The sequence below is a fragment of the Lepus europaeus genome, chromosome 7 (assembly GCF_033115175.1).
Source record: "Lepus europaeus isolate LE1 chromosome 7, mLepTim1.pri, whole genome shotgun sequence".
In the NCBI taxonomy this organism is placed as follows: Eukaryota; Metazoa; Chordata; class Mammalia; order Lagomorpha; family Leporidae; genus Lepus; species Lepus europaeus.
Window position 1 is genome coordinate 45,583,441 of NC_084833.1, and position 21,721 is coordinate 45,605,161.

At 51.4% G+C, this 21,721-nt stretch overlaps 1 protein-coding gene across 2 annotated transcripts in view; it reads right to left on the reverse strand.

Annotated features, from left to right (window-relative positions):
* The window catches only part of NAV2 (neuron navigator 2), a 406,486-nt gene that overhangs the window by 107,135 nt on the left and 277,630 nt on the right, over window positions 1-21,721 (reverse strand). The gene's annotated exons all lie outside the window — the stretch shown is intronic.

A 21,721-nucleotide genomic window follows, 5' to 3' on the forward strand; every position in this document is an offset into this window, starting at 1 on the left:
TCCTCTAGCCAACCTGTCAAACCTATCTGCTCCTGGTGACCCGGGTGTGTGGCACTCCAAGACATTCTGCTGGCTAAATTTAGACATTGAGAGCCCTTTCTAACCTGTCACTTCACTCCACAGCAAAGCACAGCTGCTTCTTCAGTGACAAAATCCTGCCGGCCCCACCAACGTGGGGAGATGGGGCCAGCCCTGGAGGGGCTGCAAAGGCTCCTCACCCTTGCCCTGTACCTGGAGGAAAAATTCCATTCATGCACCCAGAGCACACGGGCAGAGGCTACGCAGCCAAAGCCTCTGGGGAAAGCGGTGCCACTCTTTCCCTTAACAATCCGTCTTTTGTTTCACAAAGCTCACACCTCCAAAGTCCCTACAAATGCTTTCTGGTAGAGAAGAAGAAAATAATCTTAGGAGACCAAGGGTCCAGTCTCGACTCCACACACAACTAGGTACCAATTACTCAGCCACTCTGTATCTTGGTCCCTCATCCTTAAAATGAGAATCTCATGAGTCAGAAGGATTCAATGACAAAATTGAGGTACTGTCCATGGCTCACAGTTGGTGCTACATAAATGCTACTGCTGCTGCTACTTTCAATCCTGCCTCTGCCACTACCTCTACTACTATCACTGGTGCTGCTGTTACTATAACTACCACTGCCACCATGACATATACTATACTACCATATACATACATATACTATACTACCACAGCTGCTGCTGCCTCTATCACCACTACTGTAGCCAATGCTAGTACTTTCACTGTTGCTGCTGTTACTGCTGCCATCGCTACCCCTGCTACTACTATTACTATCACTGCTGCTCCTGTTACTATTGCTTTACTGCCACTACTGCTACTGTTGCTATTACTATCATTGCTACTGCTACTTCTAATGGTGTTACTACCACTATTGCTATTACTATTGCTACTTCTGCTATCATTGCTGCTGATACTGCTGTTACTATCACACTTGCTGATGTCACTACTGCTGTTACTACTAATGGTACTGTTATCGTTGTTGCTATTACTATGGCTACTATTACTACCATTGCTGCCACTACGGATCCTACCACCGGCACTGGCACTGATGTTACCAATACTACCATTACTAGCACTGCTACTGCATGAATTCACCAGGACGAAAGGGATGGAACACAGGAAGTATCAGGCCCACCGCCGCATGCTGAAAGCTCAGAGATGTCGGCTTGCTGTCCCCATGCTCTTCTTACTGACAATCTCTCATTCCACACAGGACTTATTTCCTCTTATTCTGCTCTTAAAGAATGATCAAAACTAAGCAGAACCACTTGGAACTGAAATGGTTCACAGCAGTTACTGAATGAGCTTCTCTCGCAGGACAGGTACATGCCAGGCCGTGGCTTTTACAGCGTTAAGACAGGGAGGGTCTCGACTGTCAGAGAGCTCACAGTCTGGAGAGAATGAACCAGGAGGCACTTCTGTCCCCACTCCGCCGTGGAGTCGGAACTTCCTTTCAAGTAACAGCTCTCAGGTTGGGGCTTGCCACCAAGAAGGATCTCTCAGATCTGCATCAGTGTCCCCTAAGTCACCTGGTAAACAAGCAGCTGAGCCGGGAGTGGAGCTGAGCCCTATTCTAGAAATCTCTTTTTAACCACTACATTATACCTCTTCAAGCTCAAGGTCCTGCATCAAAAGCAGTAGCATTAGGGGGAAAAAAAAAAAAAAAAAAAAGAAGGGCAGATGAGAAACCTCAACTCCTCAGAGCGCATCTGCTGGTGTCTGGAACAAATGCCAGGGTCAGTGGAGTCCCTCATGGGGGCATGATGCTTGCAACTTGAAAAGCAACCCAGTGGGTTCAGATGCTCTCTTCTTTCAGCACTGGCAGCGAGTGGTATCTGTGAGAAGGGCAAGCCTGGACTCTCCTGGAAGGAGATGCTGGAAGCATCAACTGTCACTTGATAAGAACATCAAACTACCCCGCAGCAGATCCCATTTCTTCGAGTTCCAGCAGCGCCGGGTGGTCACTTCCTCAGGGCCAGCAGGGAGACCGTGGGCTGCTCTTCCTAGGGCGGGGTGAGTTCCACAGCTGCATCTGACTTACAGGAAGGGGCATTGGAGAGATCAGGGCTGCGCACGCCCATTCTGCAGAAGGGAAACCCAAGTACAACACAGCTGTGGAATATGCAAGGAACGTGGATTCTGAAACTCAAGGTAGGCTCACCCTTCAGTGTCACAATTCTGATGTGGTGAACACACAGAAGAAACAAATGAAGCTGTTATGGGGCTGGTGCTGTGGTATACTGGGTAAAGCTGCCACCTTCAGTACCAGCTTCCCATATGAGCACAGGTTCGAGACCCGGCTGCTCCACTTACAATCCAGCTCTCTGCTATGGCCTGGGAAAACTGTAGAAGATGGCCCAAGTGCTTGGGACCCTGCACTGGCATGGGAGACCTGGAAGAAGCTCCAGGCTCCTCGCTTTGGATTGGCACAGCTCCGCCTGTCACAGCCATTTCGGGAGTGAACCAGCGGATAGAAGAGATCACTCTCTTTCTGCCTCTGCCTCTCTGTAACTCCAACTTTCAAATAAACAAATCTTTTTTAAAAAAGATGAAACTGTTAGAGGTGACATGAAGAGGTGCGCAGGGCCAGAGTAGTAACTGCTGCTGGGAATCCCAGGTGACTTGTGGATAGGGTGGGGGGTCCCCACTTCTGGAGCTTAAGGAGCCCTGCTGTTTGAGAACCAATTTTCAGGAAGCAAGGTTGGTTGGTGGCTACCAGAGACCTTCATGCTCTCAAATAGCCACAGGACAATATCCTCCATGTGACATAGCCAGAAGCTAGCAAACCCTAACACACGGAACACAATGGCTTTGCTTCTTACAGAAGAATGGGAACAGTGGCTTCTAACTCTTCATGGCTGGCAACACAGAAGGCTTTGTCTTCCCACGGCTCTGGTCTGGCTCTTCCCAAAGGCGGGGAAGCAACTATGATTGTTTTACTTACTGGATTCCAGCAGAACTATTCTGGAGATGGAGGGAAGTGTGCGTGCAGAGAACCCCATAGTGGCAACCTTCTGTCCCAGCACTTTGAGTCACTGGACCCTGGAAACTGCTCGGCGCAGAGTGCAATCACTGGAGACAACAGACAACACTTGTATTGGAGGGTCTGAAGACCTGAGTTCTAGTCTTTCTCTAGTATTTGCTTGCTGTGTGACTCTAGAAAAAAGACACACCCTTTCTGAGTCAGTTGCATCATTTAACTTGAGGCTGGAGGTGAGTTCCTAGATGGATAGGTAGATAAGATGGCCCAACAATACAGCCCTCATTTGAATCCTGCCCCGTCAATTACCAGCTCTGTTTCCCAACCTGTAGCATCTAACTCTCCAGGCTGTATTGTAAATTATTTTGTGGCATATTTAGAGCACCTAACAGAGGTGGGAGCTGGGGAAGGGGGATACTACTTGCTATTTTTCACTCTAGGTGACGTCAGGACCCCAGCTCTCCCTCCTTCCCTGGCTCCCTGCTGGGGTTGCAATAGAGGCCTGGGTCAGCTTTCCTGGTTGCGAATACAGGGCTTGTTGCTTAGGACACAAAGCATTTGTCCAGCCTTGCTTCCTCCCAGTTGGTGGGATGGCCGCTGCCCTCTCTGGTTTACAGCCCACTTACTGGGGCACCAGTACGCTGTTTGCGTAGTGTTTAATCATTAGGAGGTAGCTGGGCCCCGGGGCCATTTGCCTCAGTCTCTCTGCGCCTGTTTTCCAAAGGCTTCTCTTCAAGGACACAGGGCTGACCTCTGACACTGCAGGTTGGGGGGTGGAGGGGCAGGGGGTGGTTATTCCCAAGGGCACAGTGGGATGTAGCTTCTGGAGTGGAGGCTTTAAGGCTCAGAGTGGTGGATCTGTGAGCCTGGAAAACAGGCTGTCAGCCTTCAAGGATGAGATTTCCTTTCCCAGGCTCTCTTTCTTCTCCGTCCCTCCCCCGCCCTCCATCGTCCTCCCACCACACCTGGATGGCTCCTTCCCTGTACCACCTGTGATTCCCATTTGTTTTCCAAGATCCAGCTTGAAACCGAACTCCTATAATGTAAAATCAGGACCCAGTCTCTTGTTTGTCTCCCTTAGTCCAAGGTGTCCTTGCTGGTTCTTTATCAGAAGGAATTCACTGACTTGAGGGAGTAATCCAGCTGGCCCTACAAGGTTCTAATCACCGGGCTCAAGGGGTCATTTGCTTCTCCAATAGAAGAGAACCTTGATGGCCAGTGTTGTCCTGGGGTGGTTTATGTAGGGGGATTCCAGGTCCAGGCAGAATGTAACTACCACCTGCACATGACCCCTCCCCCCACCAATTGGAGCCCACCCACCCGGCCATCATAAATTCCCTAAAGAGCACAGCATCACTGACCAAAGGAAGGTCACAAGCACCACTGACCAACCAGCAAATTGGACACAGCTGGACCTCTCAGCTCCCATTGCAATTTACAGGAACCTTCACCTCTAAGCTCTAGGAAAGCCTAGGAATTAATAGCTGCCCAGCTCCCTGCTCTGCACTTTGCAATAAACACCTGCTGTCTTCCAACACCCCGTGTCAGCGATTGGCTTTCTGTGTGTCAGGTGAGCGGACCCAGCTTGCGGGTTCTACAGCAACACCTCCAACTGGTTTGGGCTGTTGGCTCTAGCTGAAGGCCCATCTCTTCCAGAAACACTTCTGTCTACCTCATGGCACAGTGCTCCTGGACCTGCTCTCTGGGCAACCTTTGGCATGCCCCACTGTGCTGTCCCTTCCCTCACTGGCTCACCACCTGATCCATGAGACAGGAGGAGAGCCCTGGTATCTTTGGAGAAGGCTCCAGCACAAACCCATGTCCCCACAGTGCTGGCCCAGCACAGCACCACATACAGGGTCTCCAGGGAGTGCTACATATGTATGTGTGGAGTCATGGACTGAATGCTTGTGCACCCCTCACCCCCAACTGTCTACTGACACCCAACTGCCAAGATGATGGTGTTGCAGGCGGGGCTTGTGGGAGCTCATTAGGTCACAAGAGCAGAGCCCTTATGATTGGGATGTATGTCCTTAGGAAAGGGACCCAGGAGACCTCATTGTCCTCCTCCTGCCATGCGAAGTTATGAGAAGTCAGTAGTCTCAACCTGGAGGAAACCCCTCACCAGAACCAACCATGCTGGCACCCTGGTCTCAGATTCCACCCCCAGAGTCGTGAGAATGAAGGGTCTGCTGTTTATAACCCACTCGGATCCATGGTCCTGTGTGATGGTAACTCAAACTAAGGCAGGTTGGACTGTCACACCACAAAATCACCTTAGCCACGCTTGTACCTGATCCTTATCGGAGACCTAGTGTGTGCCACCCAGTATGTTAAGGACCAAGCCAGGGCTCAGAGTGAGAAAAACAACGTTCATACTGATCTTATATGGCTGCAGAGACAGGACTGCTCTGGCTACAATAGGAGCTCCGTTCAGTAAGTGCTGACGGAGCACCTACTAAGTGCCAGACCCTGCGTTAGGGGGTCCTGGAAACTCAATGACAAGTAAGATAATCCCTGTCTTCATGTCTAGCATGGGGGAAATAGACACTGTCAAGACTTGTTTAGATGTTAAAGGGTTGGTTGGAGCCAGCGCCATGGTGCACTTAGTTAATCCTTCGCCTTGCGGCGCCGCATTCCCATATGGGCTCTGGTTCTACTCCCGGTTGCTCCTCTTCCAGTCCAGCTCTCTGCTGTGGTCCGGCAGTGCAGTGGAGGATGGCCCAAGTGCTTGGGCCCCTGCACCCATATGAGAGACCCGCAGCAAGCTCCTGGCTTCGATCGGTGCAGTTCCAGCCATTACGGCCATTTGGGGAGTGGACCAACGAAAGGAAGACCTTTCTCTCTGTCTCTCTCTCTCTCACTGTCTGTAACTCTACCTGTCAAATAAATAAATTTTAAAAAATGGTTTTTTGGCCGGCGCCGCGGCTCACTAGGCTAATCCTCAGCCTGCGGTGCCGGCACACCAGGTTCTAGTCCCGGTCGGGGTGCCGGATTCTGTCCCGGTTGCCCCTCTTCCAGGCCAGCTCTCTGCTGTGGCCAGGGAGTGCAGTGGAGGATGGCCCAAGTCCTTGGGCCCTGCATCCCATGGGAGACCAGGAGAAGCACCTGGCTCCTGCCATCAGATCAGTGCGGTGCGCCGGCTGCAGCGCGCTGGCCGCAGCGGCCATTGGAGGGTGAACCAACGGCAAAGGAAGACCTTTCTCTCTGTCTCTCTCTCTCTCACTGTCCGCTCTGCCTGTCAAAAAAAATTTTTTTTTTTTTTAACAAAAAGGGTTAGACAGGGTCCTTTGGGTGGTCCTGAGGGGCTAAGGAAGGGGGATTTGACACGAATGCAAGGAGAGGGCAGCTCCTCTCTGCAAGGAAGCTCAGGATGGTGTTCAGAGAGAGAGGCCATGGGCAAAGGCATGAACACTGACAAGCACCACGGACTGTGCTGGATGCTGCCGGGCGGGAAATGAGAACTGAGGCTGATGGGGTAGCAGGGGCCAAGGCTGGGGTGAGGGTGGGGGCGGGCAGGGGCGTTACTGCAGGGGTCTGCACTTCCGCCCGTCTGTGATGAGGAACCACAAAGGCGGTGCTGGGGGTGACACACTGAGGAACTGGGCTGGCACAGGATGGTACCACGGAGCAGAGAGTGTGCCAGGAACCACAGGCCACTGCAGGGTGAGGAGGGAGAGAGGCACCGCTCCTCCTCCCTCAGGCCTGCGTCATTAGCATGACAAGTGCCGCTGGTGCACAAAGGCCTCCCGTGCAGACGTCCTGCAGGGGACAGTCAAGGTCCCAGGACCTGCCAGAGCTCCCCCAGCTGGCTGGCTCTGCTCAGTAGCCCTCTCTTCCACATCATTAAGAGCCGGGCCAACGAGAGGCTTCCTTGGGGCCTTTGTTTGGAATGAGCAGCAAGGACATTTAATTGTCCCAGCTGGAGGCCCTGCTTCAGTCTCCCCACGGCCATCCCAGGGCCGCTTCATCCCCCAGCTAGTGCCTTGAAACATAATCAGTGTGTGTTCCGAGGCCCTCCTCAAATTATGGTTCTGATCTTCACTTCCAAAAGCGGAGCTGGAATTATAGCTTGGTTGGCTCCCGGAGTTCAAATTCACAAGGTCATAAACCCTTTCATGTTCGGTTTCAAGACCTCTGCTGGGGATTTTAACACGTTTGCACCTCTGATGGTAAGTCTGCTGGTTCCAAAGAGTGGGGCCCCCTGCCAGGACACAGAGTGTGTTGACTATTTTAGCTTTTGCCAGTTACCCCCGGGCCTTCAGGCCTTAAATATCTCCTGCTTTAAGGGACAGAGTTGTGGTGCAGCAGGTTAAGCCACCACTTGTAACACAGGCATCCCCTATCAGAGTGCTGGTTCAAGTCCTGGCTGCTCTGCTTCCAACCCAGCTCCCTGCTAATGCACCTGGCAAACAGTGGCCCAGGTGCTTGGGCACCTGCCACTTATGTGGGAGACTGGAATGAAGTTCCTGGCTCCTGGCTTCAGCCTGGCTATTGCGGCCCTTTGGGGACTGGAACAGAACATGGAAGAACTCTCTCTCCCTCACTCTCTGTCATGGTGTCACTCTGCCCTTCAAATAAATAAAATAGATCTTTTAAAAAGTATATGTTCTGCTTTTGGTCCCGCCAGAGTTCCCAAAGGACAGAGCAGCAGGGAGACAGGAGCTGAGTGAGATTTCCCAGAGCTGAATTGCAAAAAGAGGGGTACGTGGTGGCATGGGGGTGACCCAGGCCAGGGCCACAGCACTGGACCTGGGGCTGAAAGGACTCCCACCTATATTCTTGCCTCCTGTTGTAGGCATTTTAGCCTTTCTGTACCTCACTGTCCTCACCTATGAAAACAGCATCCTAACCCACTATTAAATGAAGACTGCTGCTACGCATTGAGGGCACACACCAGGCCCAAGCACTGTGCCGTCCTCCTGTCAGCACAGCCTTATTTAATCTTCAGAGTAGCCCAGCGAATGGCAGAGATGGGGATACTGGGGCTCAGGATGGCTAACTGACTTCTATCACAGAGCTGGCACATGGCAACACTGCAGTCTGAACTTGTCAGGAGGTCACCGGTTAGAGGTATTTTTCCAGAAGTGGCACTGGGCTGGGTCAACCCTCAGTCTCCCACAGTAGAAACTCCTGGACACACATACATCCATTTTTGGAAGGCAGGCTGGGGCCACAGAGTGTTTGTTGCAAGGATTGGATGCCACGGTTTACCCCAAGCTGAGGCACTAGGGTTCACTTGCACCAGCCATGAATGTGCTGTGCTTTGGACAGTGAGTACCCCAAAGACCTTGGTCCCCAGGGTGGTGCTGTGGGAAGTGGTAGAAACTACTACAGGAGGTGGGGCCTGGTAGGAGGTCCTTGGGTCACGGGGGCGTGCCCTCACAGGGTGGCTGTCAATCTTCCTCCTCCTGTCTTGTCACGTGATTGTTCTTCTGCACACTCTCTGCCATCCATCTTGGAGCCTTCACCAGAGCCTGCGTGATGTCATCTGACATGCAGTGAGCTAAGAGAACTGCTTGTCCCTTCCTAAGTAGCCGCTCCTGGTGTCTTGTAGCAGCAGTTGGCCTCTGGCTACTGCTCGGTTCTCGTGGGTCTCAGCCCTCTGCTGCCTCGTCGGGGGGGCTGTGCTATTTCGTTTTGGCCCGCATCACGTGGTCAGCCCTGCAGCCCGGTGCCTAGCAGTCATTCATTCACTCCTGACCTGTGTGATGAGCAGCCCCTGAGCCGGGCGCTGTGCAAGGAGAGGAAATTCCCCACAAACAGAACTGGCCTGGTCTCTGTCTTCCTCAGACTTCCTGTCTCATGGCGGAGGTATTACAGAAAATAAACGAAATTGACACAGATAGTCCAACTGGATGTGAGACAGTTTCTAAAAGAAACTAACCACTGGCATCTTCTTTAGGTAGAGTGGTCAGAAGAGCTCCGAAAGGTGAGGTTTGATTGATCTGAGTCAGCCTTGGAAATAGAAAATGCTGGAAGCACATTCCAGGCAGAGGGAATAGCATGTGCAAAGGTTCTGCAGGGAGAGCAGGCGTGAGTTCAGGAGAGGAAAGCAGAATGAGGTGAGACCAAAGAGGAGGGCAGGGGCTAGCACACGCGCTGACTTGGAGGCCATAGTAAGGAGTCATGCATTGTTGAGTCACTGAAGTCAACCTTGAGGCAGGAGGCAGGGTGCACCTCAAGTGGACGCTAAGAAGTTACAATGGCTTCAGGGCGGAGAATGCGCTGTGTGAGGGTTGCAGTGGGACAAGAGGAGACATTGATCAATTACTTGGAGGAGGGACGCAGAGACCTGCCAGGGGAACGTGGAGAAGAGGCTGCTATTCTGGCCGCTCCCTCCCTGTCTAGAGAGAGAGAGAGAGCACACCAAGGAGCCTACAGATCCAGAGTCACGCATGCTATGTGCTACAGAAGAGCAAAGGCTGGATGAGAGACCCCCAAAACCTCCTGCCTGGAGCGAGGATAGGAAGGGGGAAGGCAGCATGGCTTCCCAGGGAAGGCGGGACCAGAGCCAGTTAAGGAGCGGGAGGCAGAGTTCCTCAAGTAAAGGAAGCACTTAGGTTGCTCCTGATTGCTCTGAGATAGGGGGAGCTGGATGCACGGACTACTCAGCATGGCCCACTCTCCCGTTTAGACAGGTGGTGTGGAGGCTCGGACACTACACTGGCTTTAGACACAGGCAGACCTGGGCTGGAATTCAAGCCTTGCCCTCGCTGCCTACATAGCTCTGAGCAAGTCGCTTGGGCGCACTGACCTGGAACTCCTCGTCCGTGAAACAGGGGTAAGTCCTGTCTTGTTGGGGACTCCGGGAGGTTAAAGCTAAATGAAGCTCTTAGACGAATACCTGGAGCATGGTGGGTGTGGCTCCCAGCTTGCCAACAGTCCTCTGGGGAGGGCAAGCAGCCTCCTAAGGAATCTGCTCAGAGCCTGCCTGAGCTGCTACCATGTGGACAATGGAGAGATGGGCTCCTTCTCTCCACGGGGACTCTACCAGTGCACCCTCAGCTCCCCACGCAGCGCTCAGCCTGCTTCCATTAGAATGGGGGGCACACTGGCTTTCTAGTCACCTCTATACCCCATGAAAGGAGACCCGACATACTCCTGCCTGCTGCGTGTCGTCACTGGGGCTCAGCTCCTGCACAGTCATGGCTACCTACAAGCTGCGCCCAGACAAGTCCACCAGGCAGCCAGGGAGACTTTTGCGAAGCCTTATTTGGTCACCGGGGGAACTGTAGGATACTGAATCCCTCTCCCTAAATCTCAGGGTGAGGGAAAGGGAGGGTGACAACAGAAATCCTCAGGGTGGAGGTCTGAGTCGCTGAGCCGTGCAACCACCTCATTTCCCTGCGTCCCCATGTGATCTCCACACAGTTTCGCAACATCCTTCAACATGTCACACTCTCTCTTCAGATCTCGTTTCAGGCAATCGTACAGTACTGAGCACCACGATTAATGAGGGAGATAAATCAGAGCGCCCGGCGGACGAGGGAAAACAAGGGGTCGCAGCTGGAGTGCACAAAGCCAGCCTCCTCGTCCTGCAGGCCTGAGACACAAAGAAGCCACAGGCGTCCATGGCAGATGCCACTCCTGGGAGACAATGACCCTCAAGGTCAACTGGAGCGATCGTGACAATGGCAACTCTGAAGTCTTTCCTGGAGGTTCTGGCAATAAAACAGCTACACATTCTCGGGAGAAAAATACGACATCCCCAGCTCCTGGCAACCCCAAGATCCTCCTAAGTAAAGGACGGAGCTCTGTGTGCAGCAGAACCTGGCCTGAGCTGACCTCTCAGGCTAACATATTCCTCCCAGATGGGAATACAATACCCAGGGAAGGGGGCCAGGGCATCCGGACGTGGGGACACCTGGGAGCGCCACAGTGCATGCTGGACCCTAAGCAGATGCTCGCCAGGTACTCACGCAGCTCCAAATGAGGCTCAGTTTTTGGAGGGAGGGCAGTTGAGCCTGAGAACAAAGATGGAGGCAAATACGATGACTGAGAGCCACGGTTTTATGGAAAGGAGACCCAAATTCAAATCCTAACTTTGTTCCTGGTAGCACTGTGGCCTTGGTGAAGGAATGTCACCTTCCCAAGCCTCAGTTTCCTTATACATTAAACTCATTGTTTCCTTGTATAACTTTCTCTAAAAAATTTTTTTAAAGATTCATTTATTTATTTTAAAAGTCAGAATTGGGGATTCGGAGGGAGGAAGAGGGAGGGGGAGAAAGAGAAAGAGAGAGAGAGAGATCGATCTTCCATTGCTGGTTCACTCCCCAGATGGCTGCAATAGCTAGTGCCCGGCCAGGTCAAAGCCAGGAGACAGGAGCTTCTTCAAGGTCTCCCTCATGGGTAGGAGGGGCAAAAACACTTGGGTCGTCTTCTGCTGCTTTTCCCAAGCCTTTAGCAGGGAGCTAGACCAGAAGTGGAGCAGCCAAACATGAACTGGCACCAATATGGTATGCTGGTGTCACACGGGGTGGCTTTACCCACTATGCCACAATGCAAGCCCCTCCTTGTATAACTTTTAAAGTGCTGTTTCGTCCTCTTGGACTATGGCACACCATGCAGAGTCTATCCACTGCATGAAAAATCAGTGCAGGGAAATCCCTCCAACCCCCCAAACTGCTTGTTCTTGAAGTAGACCACCTGCTCAGCACTGCACAGGCTGCACCCGCTGTTGGTGCTGATTGAGGGAACAGTGTCCATCCAAGTCTAATTAAAGCTCAAGTCAAAACACCCACCAAAATAAATACAAGTCACTGCTTATCAGTGACTTGGAATGCCGCTATCATGATGAAAACAAGACTACAATTCCATGAGCTTCATTTCTTAATATAATTTTGGTGAAGGTCCAATGGGAACAAGTCCATTGCAATGTATGATAGAGTTTCTCCAAAGTTCCAGCAGGTCTAAGGCCCACCACCCTCTCCTCCAGGCATTTCCTTCCCCTGGGGGAAGATCTCACTCTGGTCCTACAGCCCCAGGCTCTCCTCTGCACCTGCCATCAGCAACCATGGCCACCCAGCTCTCTCAAACTCCTCTAAACGCACTGTGACCTGGAGCAGGCTTAGCTGCAAAGCATGGTAAGGATGGACACCCCTCTGTAAGAGGTCAGCGGAGTGCAGAAGAGGGGGCCACTCAGCAAGGCAGCTGCACATGAGAAGCCCACTCCTAAATGTGATGCTGTCATGTGCTCCATGTGTTATTACGGCTATCAGGGAAGAGGGATGTGTGGAGTCCCTGCCCTACCTCGATGAGCTATGCCTGTGAGTCACTCGGTTAACCCTGCCCTTCAAGTGAGACACAAGAGCAGAGACTCACAGGAGTTTGGGGAGCTTGGGAGCCTTCACCCTCAGCCAGTCTGACCACACAGTTGAAGGAATGTGGGTGCAGAGAGGAGAAAGCATCATGCTCAAGATATTCACATGGAGCAGAGCCAGGCCCAGGCCAAGTCTCTGGTTCCTAATGCGCTTCAATCCCTTACGGCAAGGAACGCACTCATCGCCACGCAGGTAATGCACACTTCCATCAGAGTCACTGGGAGCTCATGCTTCCCAGGTCCACGAGGAGGGAGGGCTCCTTGCTCCCTGCAAGGGCTTCCTTGTGCACCAGACATATCTCAATCAGCTCTTAACATTCCCATAACAAATCGTGGTGGGGCTGCTCTTTAATACTGATGGAGGATGTCAGAGGAAATCCCAAGCGGATGAAGAGCTAAGTGGGCTGATCTGACACTTGGATAAAGTTGCTAAAGGATCTTCCAAATCCCCACTGACGGGAAAGAATTCTCTGACATTTTACTAGGGTATCAGCAAGTTCCCCATGCAGGACCACAGTCAGCCCCTTGGGGTGCTTCCTGTGCCCCCCCCAACTCCCACAGCCCAGGATAGAAGTCTCTACAGCACTTGCTCCATCATTACCTTTCTACTGCTTATGTAGGTTCCTCTCTTCCCCTACTTGACTGTAAGCCTCTTTTACAACAAATTATTTATTGGGGCTGGCACTGTGGCTTAGCAGGTAAAGCTGCCAGCATCCCATATAGGTGCTGGTTTGAGATCTGGCTGCTCCACTTCTGATCCAGCTCCCTGCTATGGCCTCCAAAAGAAGAAGACAGCCCAAGTCCTTGGGCCCCTGCACCTGCGTGGGAGATACAGAAAAAAGCTCCTGGCTCCTGGCATTGGATCGGCCTAGCTCCAGCCATTGTGGCCATTTGGGGAGTGAAACAGAGGATGGAAGACACCTCTCTCTCTGCCTCTGCCTCTCTGTAACTCTGCCTTAATGTAGTCCAAATACTTGATTGAAATAAAATTGACCCACAGCATTGGATAAAATTGCCTAACCCATTCAGTTGTCACGTTCCTCATTTACCTGCTCTCTCTCCCCTACACGGGAGTCCCAAGGGGCCATGTGATCAGAGTGGGTGGGTGGCAGCATGCTGGCATCTGATAGGCATACAGTAATACGTGATGACTTGCATCATGCACAGTTGGGGTCAGCATTAAGCTCAGGCTGTCATTTGTACACAATAAAACGGTGACAGTCATTAGTGAAGGCCACCGCATTGTCTTCCCCTTGCAGGCACATAGCAGACCTGCACTTCCTGTCACCTTTGAACTTCAGTGTAGCCATGTGACTTCCTTTGTCCAGTGATAGAGCAGAAGTTACATGGGCTGTTTCAAGGCAGAAGCTTTAAGAGAGCGTGTGGTTCCCTACTTTCTCTTCTTCCTGGTCATAGGGATTACCAGTGTTCTAAATGATGGTCCCTCTGTCCCCCTAGGTCTCAGAGACAGAATGACGGACAACACAGCCTCCACTGGCCTGCAATGGAGGCAGAGTGGAGGGTGAGTGTGTGGAGTCACTTGTCTGGCAGCATAACCTCTCCTGTTCTGATTGAAACGAAGACTTTCCCAGGTGTGTGCATTCAAGCACAGGTGTTGTTTTCTGTTATAGGGCACAGGTGCAGTCAGACTGGGACTTGGGGCTGGGACCTGTGGTTTGGGTTATGGGAGAGTAAGCACTGAGAAAGGTGGCCTGTGTTGGCCTTTCTCTCCAGCCTCTCATGCTTGCTTTCACATTGCTGGACATCAGTTCATCCATACTTGGAACAACCATGAAGCCTATAAATTACCTTGCGACAACGGCTGAGGGGCAGCACTTTGGGGTGTGATAATGCCCCTCCCCCGAGGCAAGCCACATTTCTGTTGTCCTGCCACCAAGTTAAGAGGCTGAGATTCTGAGCCACAGATTCTGAGATTCCTATGGGGACCCCGTCCACAATGGGTTTTTTTTTTTTTTCCCCCATTTTAAAGTGAAAATAGCGCATGCCCAAGAAACAATGGCAGGCACACTAGCCTTCCTCTGCTCCTTCCAAGCCCCTGGGAGAACTCCTTTGTGGTTTACAGTGCAGATGGTTTGCTTCCTGTCAGCACCACCCCCTGTCCGGCACAGGTGGCCCCTGCCTACCCATCCCACAGAGGCAGCTCTCGCTTGCCAAGGAAGCCAGTGGCACCAGCGGGAAAGCAGCCCCTGGGAAAGGCCAATGAGTAATTATTACCCTGTTACCACGGAGACAGATTTGCCTCCAAGGGCCCTTTTCTGAGCCCAGGGTTGAAAGTGACTTTCACTCTCTTCTAGTCCGTAGCTATGCACAGGCTGGAGGGGGGGAGGGGAAAGGGGCGTGGGGAGCAGAGGAGGCGATAAGGCCACCTGAGGCTGGTGCTGTGCTGGAGGCATCTTCTCATCCCAGAAGAAAAGACATCACCCCGTAACCCTGGATTGCCTAGGTCACTGAAGGGAGGCATCAGCCCTTCCCCGGGGACCTGGAGACCGTGGGCTCCTCTCACTACTCACAGAGCACACTGCAGGAGGTCAGAATTCACTAACAGATGAACCTACAAGCAGGCCGAAGAGCAAACCCATCCAGCTTTATGTACGAGAGGACTTGTCCCTCTGGGCCTGAGGTCACTGCCAGGAAAAGGTGGTGGCAAGCCCCCCCCCCCCCCGCAGCGTCCATATGTAAGAAGTCTGGGATGGGATGAGAGGCGCCCAGAAATACAGCCTTTGTGTTGCTCCTGAAGAACTGAATTTATGGAGCTGGTGTTGCAGCATAGCGGGTAAAGCTGCCAGCTGTAATGCCAGCATCCCATATGGGCACTGGTTAAGAGTCCAGGCCGCTCCACTTCCAATCCAGCTCCCTGCTAATGTGCCTGGGAAAGCAGTGGAAGCTGGCCTCAGTGCTTGGGCCCCTGCACCCACGTGGGAGACCTGGATGGAATTCCGGGCTCCTGGCTTCGGCCTGGTCCAGCCTTGGCCATTGTGGCCATTTGGAGAGTGAACCAGCAGATGGAAGATTTCTCCCTCTCTCCGCCTTTCAAATAAATTAATTTTGTTTTCAAAAAACAAAGAACTGAATTTACTCTTCCAGCCATTTGGGCATGCTTGTGTTTTTAGTGACTGGGGGCTCATTTAACGAGAGGACATCAAGACTAGGGCTTTGGGTTCAGAACTGGCAGACTCTCCAGAGGACAGCTCCCTTAAAGAGGCAGTAAGTAAGCTGGTTAGAGTACGCAGTGGGCCACACAGGCCTTGGCTTGACCCGCAGCTTGGACTCCTGTTGGGGGTGTGATTCAGACAAGGTTACAGCCCCTCAAGAGCACCACTGCTTCAAGTCCAGGACACCAGGGCCCCAGCTCCCCTTAAAGGGTCAAGTGTCAACGGGATGATGCTTACAAGGTGCGTGGTGCAGCTCCTGGCATACAGCAATCCATCAGGTAATGGATCCTAGTATTGTTCAGTTTCTGATAAAAGTTGACAGTGGTTTTCTATTGCTGCCATATACATTACTATGAACTTTGTGCTTAAAAACAGCAAAAATGCATTATCATCATAAGTTCTGAGCGTTTGAGGTCTGACATGAGTTTCACAGACAAAAAGGCGTAGTTACTGGCAGGGTGCCCTCATTTCTGGAGGCTTCAGGGGCAGGACTGCTGCCCCTTAGCCTTTCCCCTCTCTCTGTGTCCTCTGGCAGTAGACTCCTTACTCTAACTTCAAAGCCAGCAACAGCAGGTTGCATCCTTCTCATGCTACATCACTTGGACCTTCTCTTCTGTCTCTCTCCTCTGCTCCTAAGAAGGTTGTCACAGGGCCAGTGCTGTGGCATAGCAGATTAAGCCACCACCTGCAATGCCAGCATCCCATATCAGCGCAAGTTTGAGTCTTGGCTGCTCCACTTCCAATCCAGCTCCCTGCTTATGGCCTGAGAAAGCAGCAGAAGATGGCCCCAAGTCCGTGGACCAGTGTATGCACGTGGGAGACCCGGATGAAGCTCCTGGCTCCAGCCTGACCCAGTACCAGCTGTTGCAGTCATTTGGAGAGTGAACTAGCAGAAGATTCATCCTCTCTCTCTCTCATTCTGCCTTTCAAATAAATCAATAAATCTTTTTAAAAAGAGAATGCTGTCAGTTCATTGGATCCAGCTGCAGAATGCAAGGCAATCTTCCTATTTGATGCCAGCTGATAAGCAGCCTTAATTCACTCTTGCCATGCAACATTACATAGCCACATATTCTGGATCTAAGAGGAAGTGGAGGTCTCTTGCCCTATTTGTTCCTTCTCTTCTGTAGATCCCAGCAGGAACTATGCCTAAGGAATAACTGGCTTGGGGACCTACCCCTGAACAAGGGCTTGTTGCCAATTGCACCTGCTGGCTGGGGCCCTCTGCCCTGGATGTAACTCTTCCCTCCAGGTTGGGCCTGAACCCATGAATTCAATGTTTGGTGCCAGAAAGGCTGCTTTGTTCCACACAAATCACAAAGCCAAGTGATGCCTGGGCTCTTGGAGCACTTATGACAATCTGGGCGAGGAAGGAGGGTTTGGCTTGGCAGGCTGCTTGAATACCAGGCTGCATAGCTACATCCTCATGCCATGGGGCTTACCCGAGAGCAGCCTCTTAATTTAGGGCAAAACTGGGATGGCCGGAGGGCCAGGGTCCCAGACACAGTCTAAGAAGTCTGTACAGCAACAGAAAGAGCCATTCCCACATCTCAAACATTCACAATTTGGAAAGTAATGAACTGCTTATAACAAGAAGGAAAACAAAACAGAGCTCTCCTCTCTCCTTGGTTTCCTGGCAGTGTTGGAGGGACATTTTCAGTCTCAGGCTGATTTTTTTTTTAAACCATAGGGCATTTGTTTTTTTGTCCTTGGAAGGTTTAAAGTAATGCGGCTTTATTGCCCAAATGAAAGCCACTGGCATTCAGTAAGCGCTCTGATGGTTGAGGAGAGAGCTAACGCAGTTCCAAGGTCATCCTCTGCAGGGCCCTTCTACCTGCTGGCGCTCTCCACGGCATTTACGTGGCCCCGGGATGCTACAGTACAGTCCCAGCCTGAGAGGGGCTCAGGACCATGGTGAAACTCTGGGGTGACCAAGAAAGCCACAGTAAGGGGAGACTTTCCTGGAGCTGAACTCAGAGCTTTCAAGAGCACTTAACTCCCTGGAGTTCAAGCACTCTGGATGGGTTCTGAGGGGGACAGCTGGCAGAGGTGCAAAAACCATTTGACTTTCTGACAGGCTGACGTATTCGTCCACTTTCTGCTGCTATTAACTGAGTATCACAGACTGGGGAACTTTATAAAGGGAGAGGTGTATTTTGGCATGCACACCTGGGGGAGGGGGTGAAGCAAGGTCAATGGCCTGCAGCTGGTGATGGGCTTCCTGCTGGCAGAGTTCCACGGTGATGTAAGGAACTACACAGCAAGGAACAGCATGCATCTCTTCTGAGTTCCTCTCCTCATCTTTTTTTTTTTTTTTCAAAAGATTTACTGATTTGAAAGAGAGAGAGATCTTCCATCCACTGGTTCACTCCCCAATTGGCTGTAACAGCCGGAGCTGAGCCGATTTTTAAGCCAGGAGCTTCTTCTGGGTCTCTCATGTGGGTGCAGGGGCCCAAGGGCCTGGGCCATCTTCTACTGCTTTCCCAGGCACATTAGCAGGGAGCTGGATTGGAAGTGGAACAGCCGGGACTCGAACCAGTATTCATATGGAATGTCGGTGCTGCAGGCTGGGACTTCAACCTGCTGTGCCACAGCTCTAGCCCTCCTTCCTTTGTCTTAAAAAGCAACTAGAATTCAACCATGAGGTTACACCCTGATGACCTTCCTTAATCCTAACTACCTTCCACCTCTAACCTCTAAATACCAGAGTCAAATTTGGTTTGTACCCTCTTAATATACTTCACAGTGGGGACTGAATTTCATTCAGCACATGAAGCTTTGGGGATACACTCCAAACACATCCAGACCCTAGCAGCCAGGCCTCCAGGCCTTAGTCCAGAGCCCTCCGTGCCAAAGCTCCCGTGGCTGTTATCTGGGGCCTACGACATGCGTTAAGCCACCTCCATCTGTCCCTTTTGATCCTCCCTTCTCAGCTGCCTGGCTCTGGTTTGCTGGATGGAGCCCCTGATCATTATCAGGAGAAACCTGGAGCCCAGGGGTGGCGACCCCGAGGCGTGACAGGAGATCAAGAGCAGACTGGGCATTCTGAATTCACTATCTTCATTCACTGCTTCCCCAGAGCCGGCTGGTGACATGCAAGGCCCACAAAGTGACATGGCCTCTATCTCCCAGGCTCTGAAGGTACACATTCCTATCAGTCACTTTTCATAACCCGAAGATACCCCAGCCATTTCCTGCTGTAAACGGCCAAGCTCTGCTGCAAGGGTCGGCATCCTTTACTGGCAACAGCTGTTCGCCAGCATAGCATGGAGGAGGTTAATAATTTGCTCCTTCTCACTGCCAGCAGCCACGCGCATGCTTGTCTGCCCTCTCAATAGAACCTCTCCCATTTCCTCTGTAGGACCCGTGTTCTACTGCTCACGTGTGAAGCCACAAGGACTGGGCTGTCTTTTTGTACAGAATTTCCAGGAAATACCTTAGCTCTAGAACCTTTGTTTATGAGGTTCGAAGGGAGGAGTTCTGGCCACTTGTCTGATTGTTTGAAGAAGGTGTTCCCAATTGCAGAGCTGAGGATACTACTCACACTGCAGCCACTTGCCTCCCCACCATCTGTGACTGTCTTCCTTTATATTTCACGTTAAAACGTCTCAAGCCAATATGCTCCTCACCACAGGCAGTATCTGTAAAATCACCACTTGGATATGTTCATTGCAAATTTGTAAAAATATTACAATTAAATGTAATTTAATGTAAATGTTGAAGTGATCTCCTGCACTACCAACGCCAGCCTCCCACTTTGGGGAACACTCACTCAGAATAGTTTTTGTAGGCAATTTACATGAAGAGCTTTACAGAAATAAACCTGCTGCTTCCACTCAGCCAAAGATGAAGCATCACTATGGTCTGCTCACAATAACTGTGCTAGATAGAACAGCACAAAACACCTCTTGTCTACAGCTCAGAACTTACACAAACTAGGAAGAACGGGGCTGGCATTTGGCCTGAGGGTTAAGCCACCAGCGGAGACACCCACTTTTAAGATATCCTCTATTGCAGTACCGGGGTTTGAGTACTGGCTCTGACTCCTGATTCCAGCTCTCTGCTAATGAAGACTTGAGAAGGTAGCGCTGATGGCTCAAGTAAACAGGTTCCTTGTACCCACTTGGGAGATCTTGGTTTGTGTTCCTGGCTCCCAGCTTTAGCTTGGCCCATTACTGGCCACTGTGAGCACTGGGAAGTGAACCAGCAGAGGACGGCTCACTCGCTCGCTCTGTCTCTCAAATAAATACAAATAAATCTCACAACTACTGATTTAAAATAGATGAAGGGATTTATAATCACTATTGAATTCTATTTTTACAAAAGCCACCTGAGTCCTTTCTTTAACATTTGGTTATCCATTCGGTCTTAAATAAAATAAAAGATCACGCCTGAGCACTCGAGTGTGGGCTGGAATGGAAGACACAGTTGGCTACTTGGTCAAACCATACAGACCGAAGTAAAATAACAAACACCATCCATGTGTGCACTTCCACCCCCAAATCCTCCACCTCCAGATGCGGACAGAAGCTCAGCTGTGGTCTATAATAATGCCATTAGCCCTGCAATGAAGCATTACATTAAACTGCTGAGCACCGATTCTGCTGCTGCTGCAAAGGGGAGCACACCTTGTAAGGGCTGCGTTTGTGCTAACAGCTTCACTCCCTGCTGCCTGTTTACAGGAAACCATGCATGAGCAAAATAATCTGGCAAACTGTGGACTCTCCCAAGGGGGTGCTGCAACAACTGCTTATTTTTCCCCCGATAATATTTACTATAAAGATTTTAGTGACAGAGAGTTTATGCCTTAGAAAGAGCAGTTTTTAAAAAAAAAAATTTTTTTTTTTTTTTTAAAGAGAGCAGTGATTGGTGCCAGAATTGTGGCACAGTGAGTTAAGCTGCTGCTTGCAAAGCTGGAATCCCATGCTGGAGCACTGGTTTGAGTCCTGGCTGCTCTGCTTCTGATCCAGCTCCCTGCAAATGTGCCTGGGAAAGCAGCAGAAAGTACTCGGACCCCTGTCACCCATGTAGGAGAACTGGTCAGAATTCCTGGTTCCTGGCTTCAGCCTGGCCCAGCCCTGGCTATTGTGGCCCTCTCGGGAGTGAACCAATGGATGGAAGATCTCTCCCCTCTTTCTGTCACTTTGCTTTCCAAATAAAAATTTTTTAAAAAAGAAAAGAACAGTTGCCAAACGTATTAATTCTAGGAAGGAAGCAGACTTGAGCTGGGGCTCCAGAGGGAAGCTTTTTGTCATCCCTCATATAAATCACCACCCTGGACCATGGGGGGCTCTCAGGAGGGCACAGCCAAGTCAGCAGCAGAGACTGGGCCAGGTCCCAAGCTCCTGACAATGAACTCAGTGCTCTTGGACGCCTCTCTGAGAAGAGGAAGTGTCCTCTTTAGCAAATGCCATTTCTGGGCGTGATGTTAGTGCCTCTCTTGTGTGCTGCCACGTTCCTCTGAAGCCAGAGAACCAGAGACGGCACTGAGCTCTTGGTAAGAGCCTGGCCTGCGAGATGCACAGTGGGAAGCCGTACTTCTGCCGCTACTTGGCTTTCTGACGCGTGAGGGTTAGCACCCAAAAAAGCACACAGTCATTGCAAACCACTCGCAGTCGAATGCCATGTTCTGTCTCATTAACCCAGATGTGGAAAGAGGTCAAGTATGCCAGAAAAATCCTTGAACAGCCAGATCATCAAAGGGCATTGGGAAGCTGTACTGAGATCCAGAAAGACAGCACATTAGAGCTGGAAGGGACCTTGGCAATGGTACAGTCCACATCCCTTCATCAGTGGCTTGCTCAAGGTCACAGAACCGGTCCATGTCAGAGTAAGGACTAGAGAAACTTGGAAACCAAACTCTCTTTCCTGTTGCGTTGCCTGAAGTTCTGTTCTTCTCTAGTGGCGGTGGTGGCAAGAAGCCTGATCAGCCCCTTCACAATGACAACTACTCAGCAGGTGGTGTGCAACCACATCCACAAGCCTTGCCTCCTCGTGCTGGGCCACAGGAGACGTTAGGGAGACGTCCTCATCCCCTAGGCGCCCAGGCCGGGAGCACTGCCTCAGTGCACAGCCCTCCCATGCCTCACGGCTGCAATCCCTGGAAAGCAGCCTCACGAGAGAGGAAGCAAGACAGATCCCTAGAGCTGCAGAGATGCAATAGCAACAGTCATAACAACCGCAACAACCAGCTGAGCCTGAGCTCCTCGT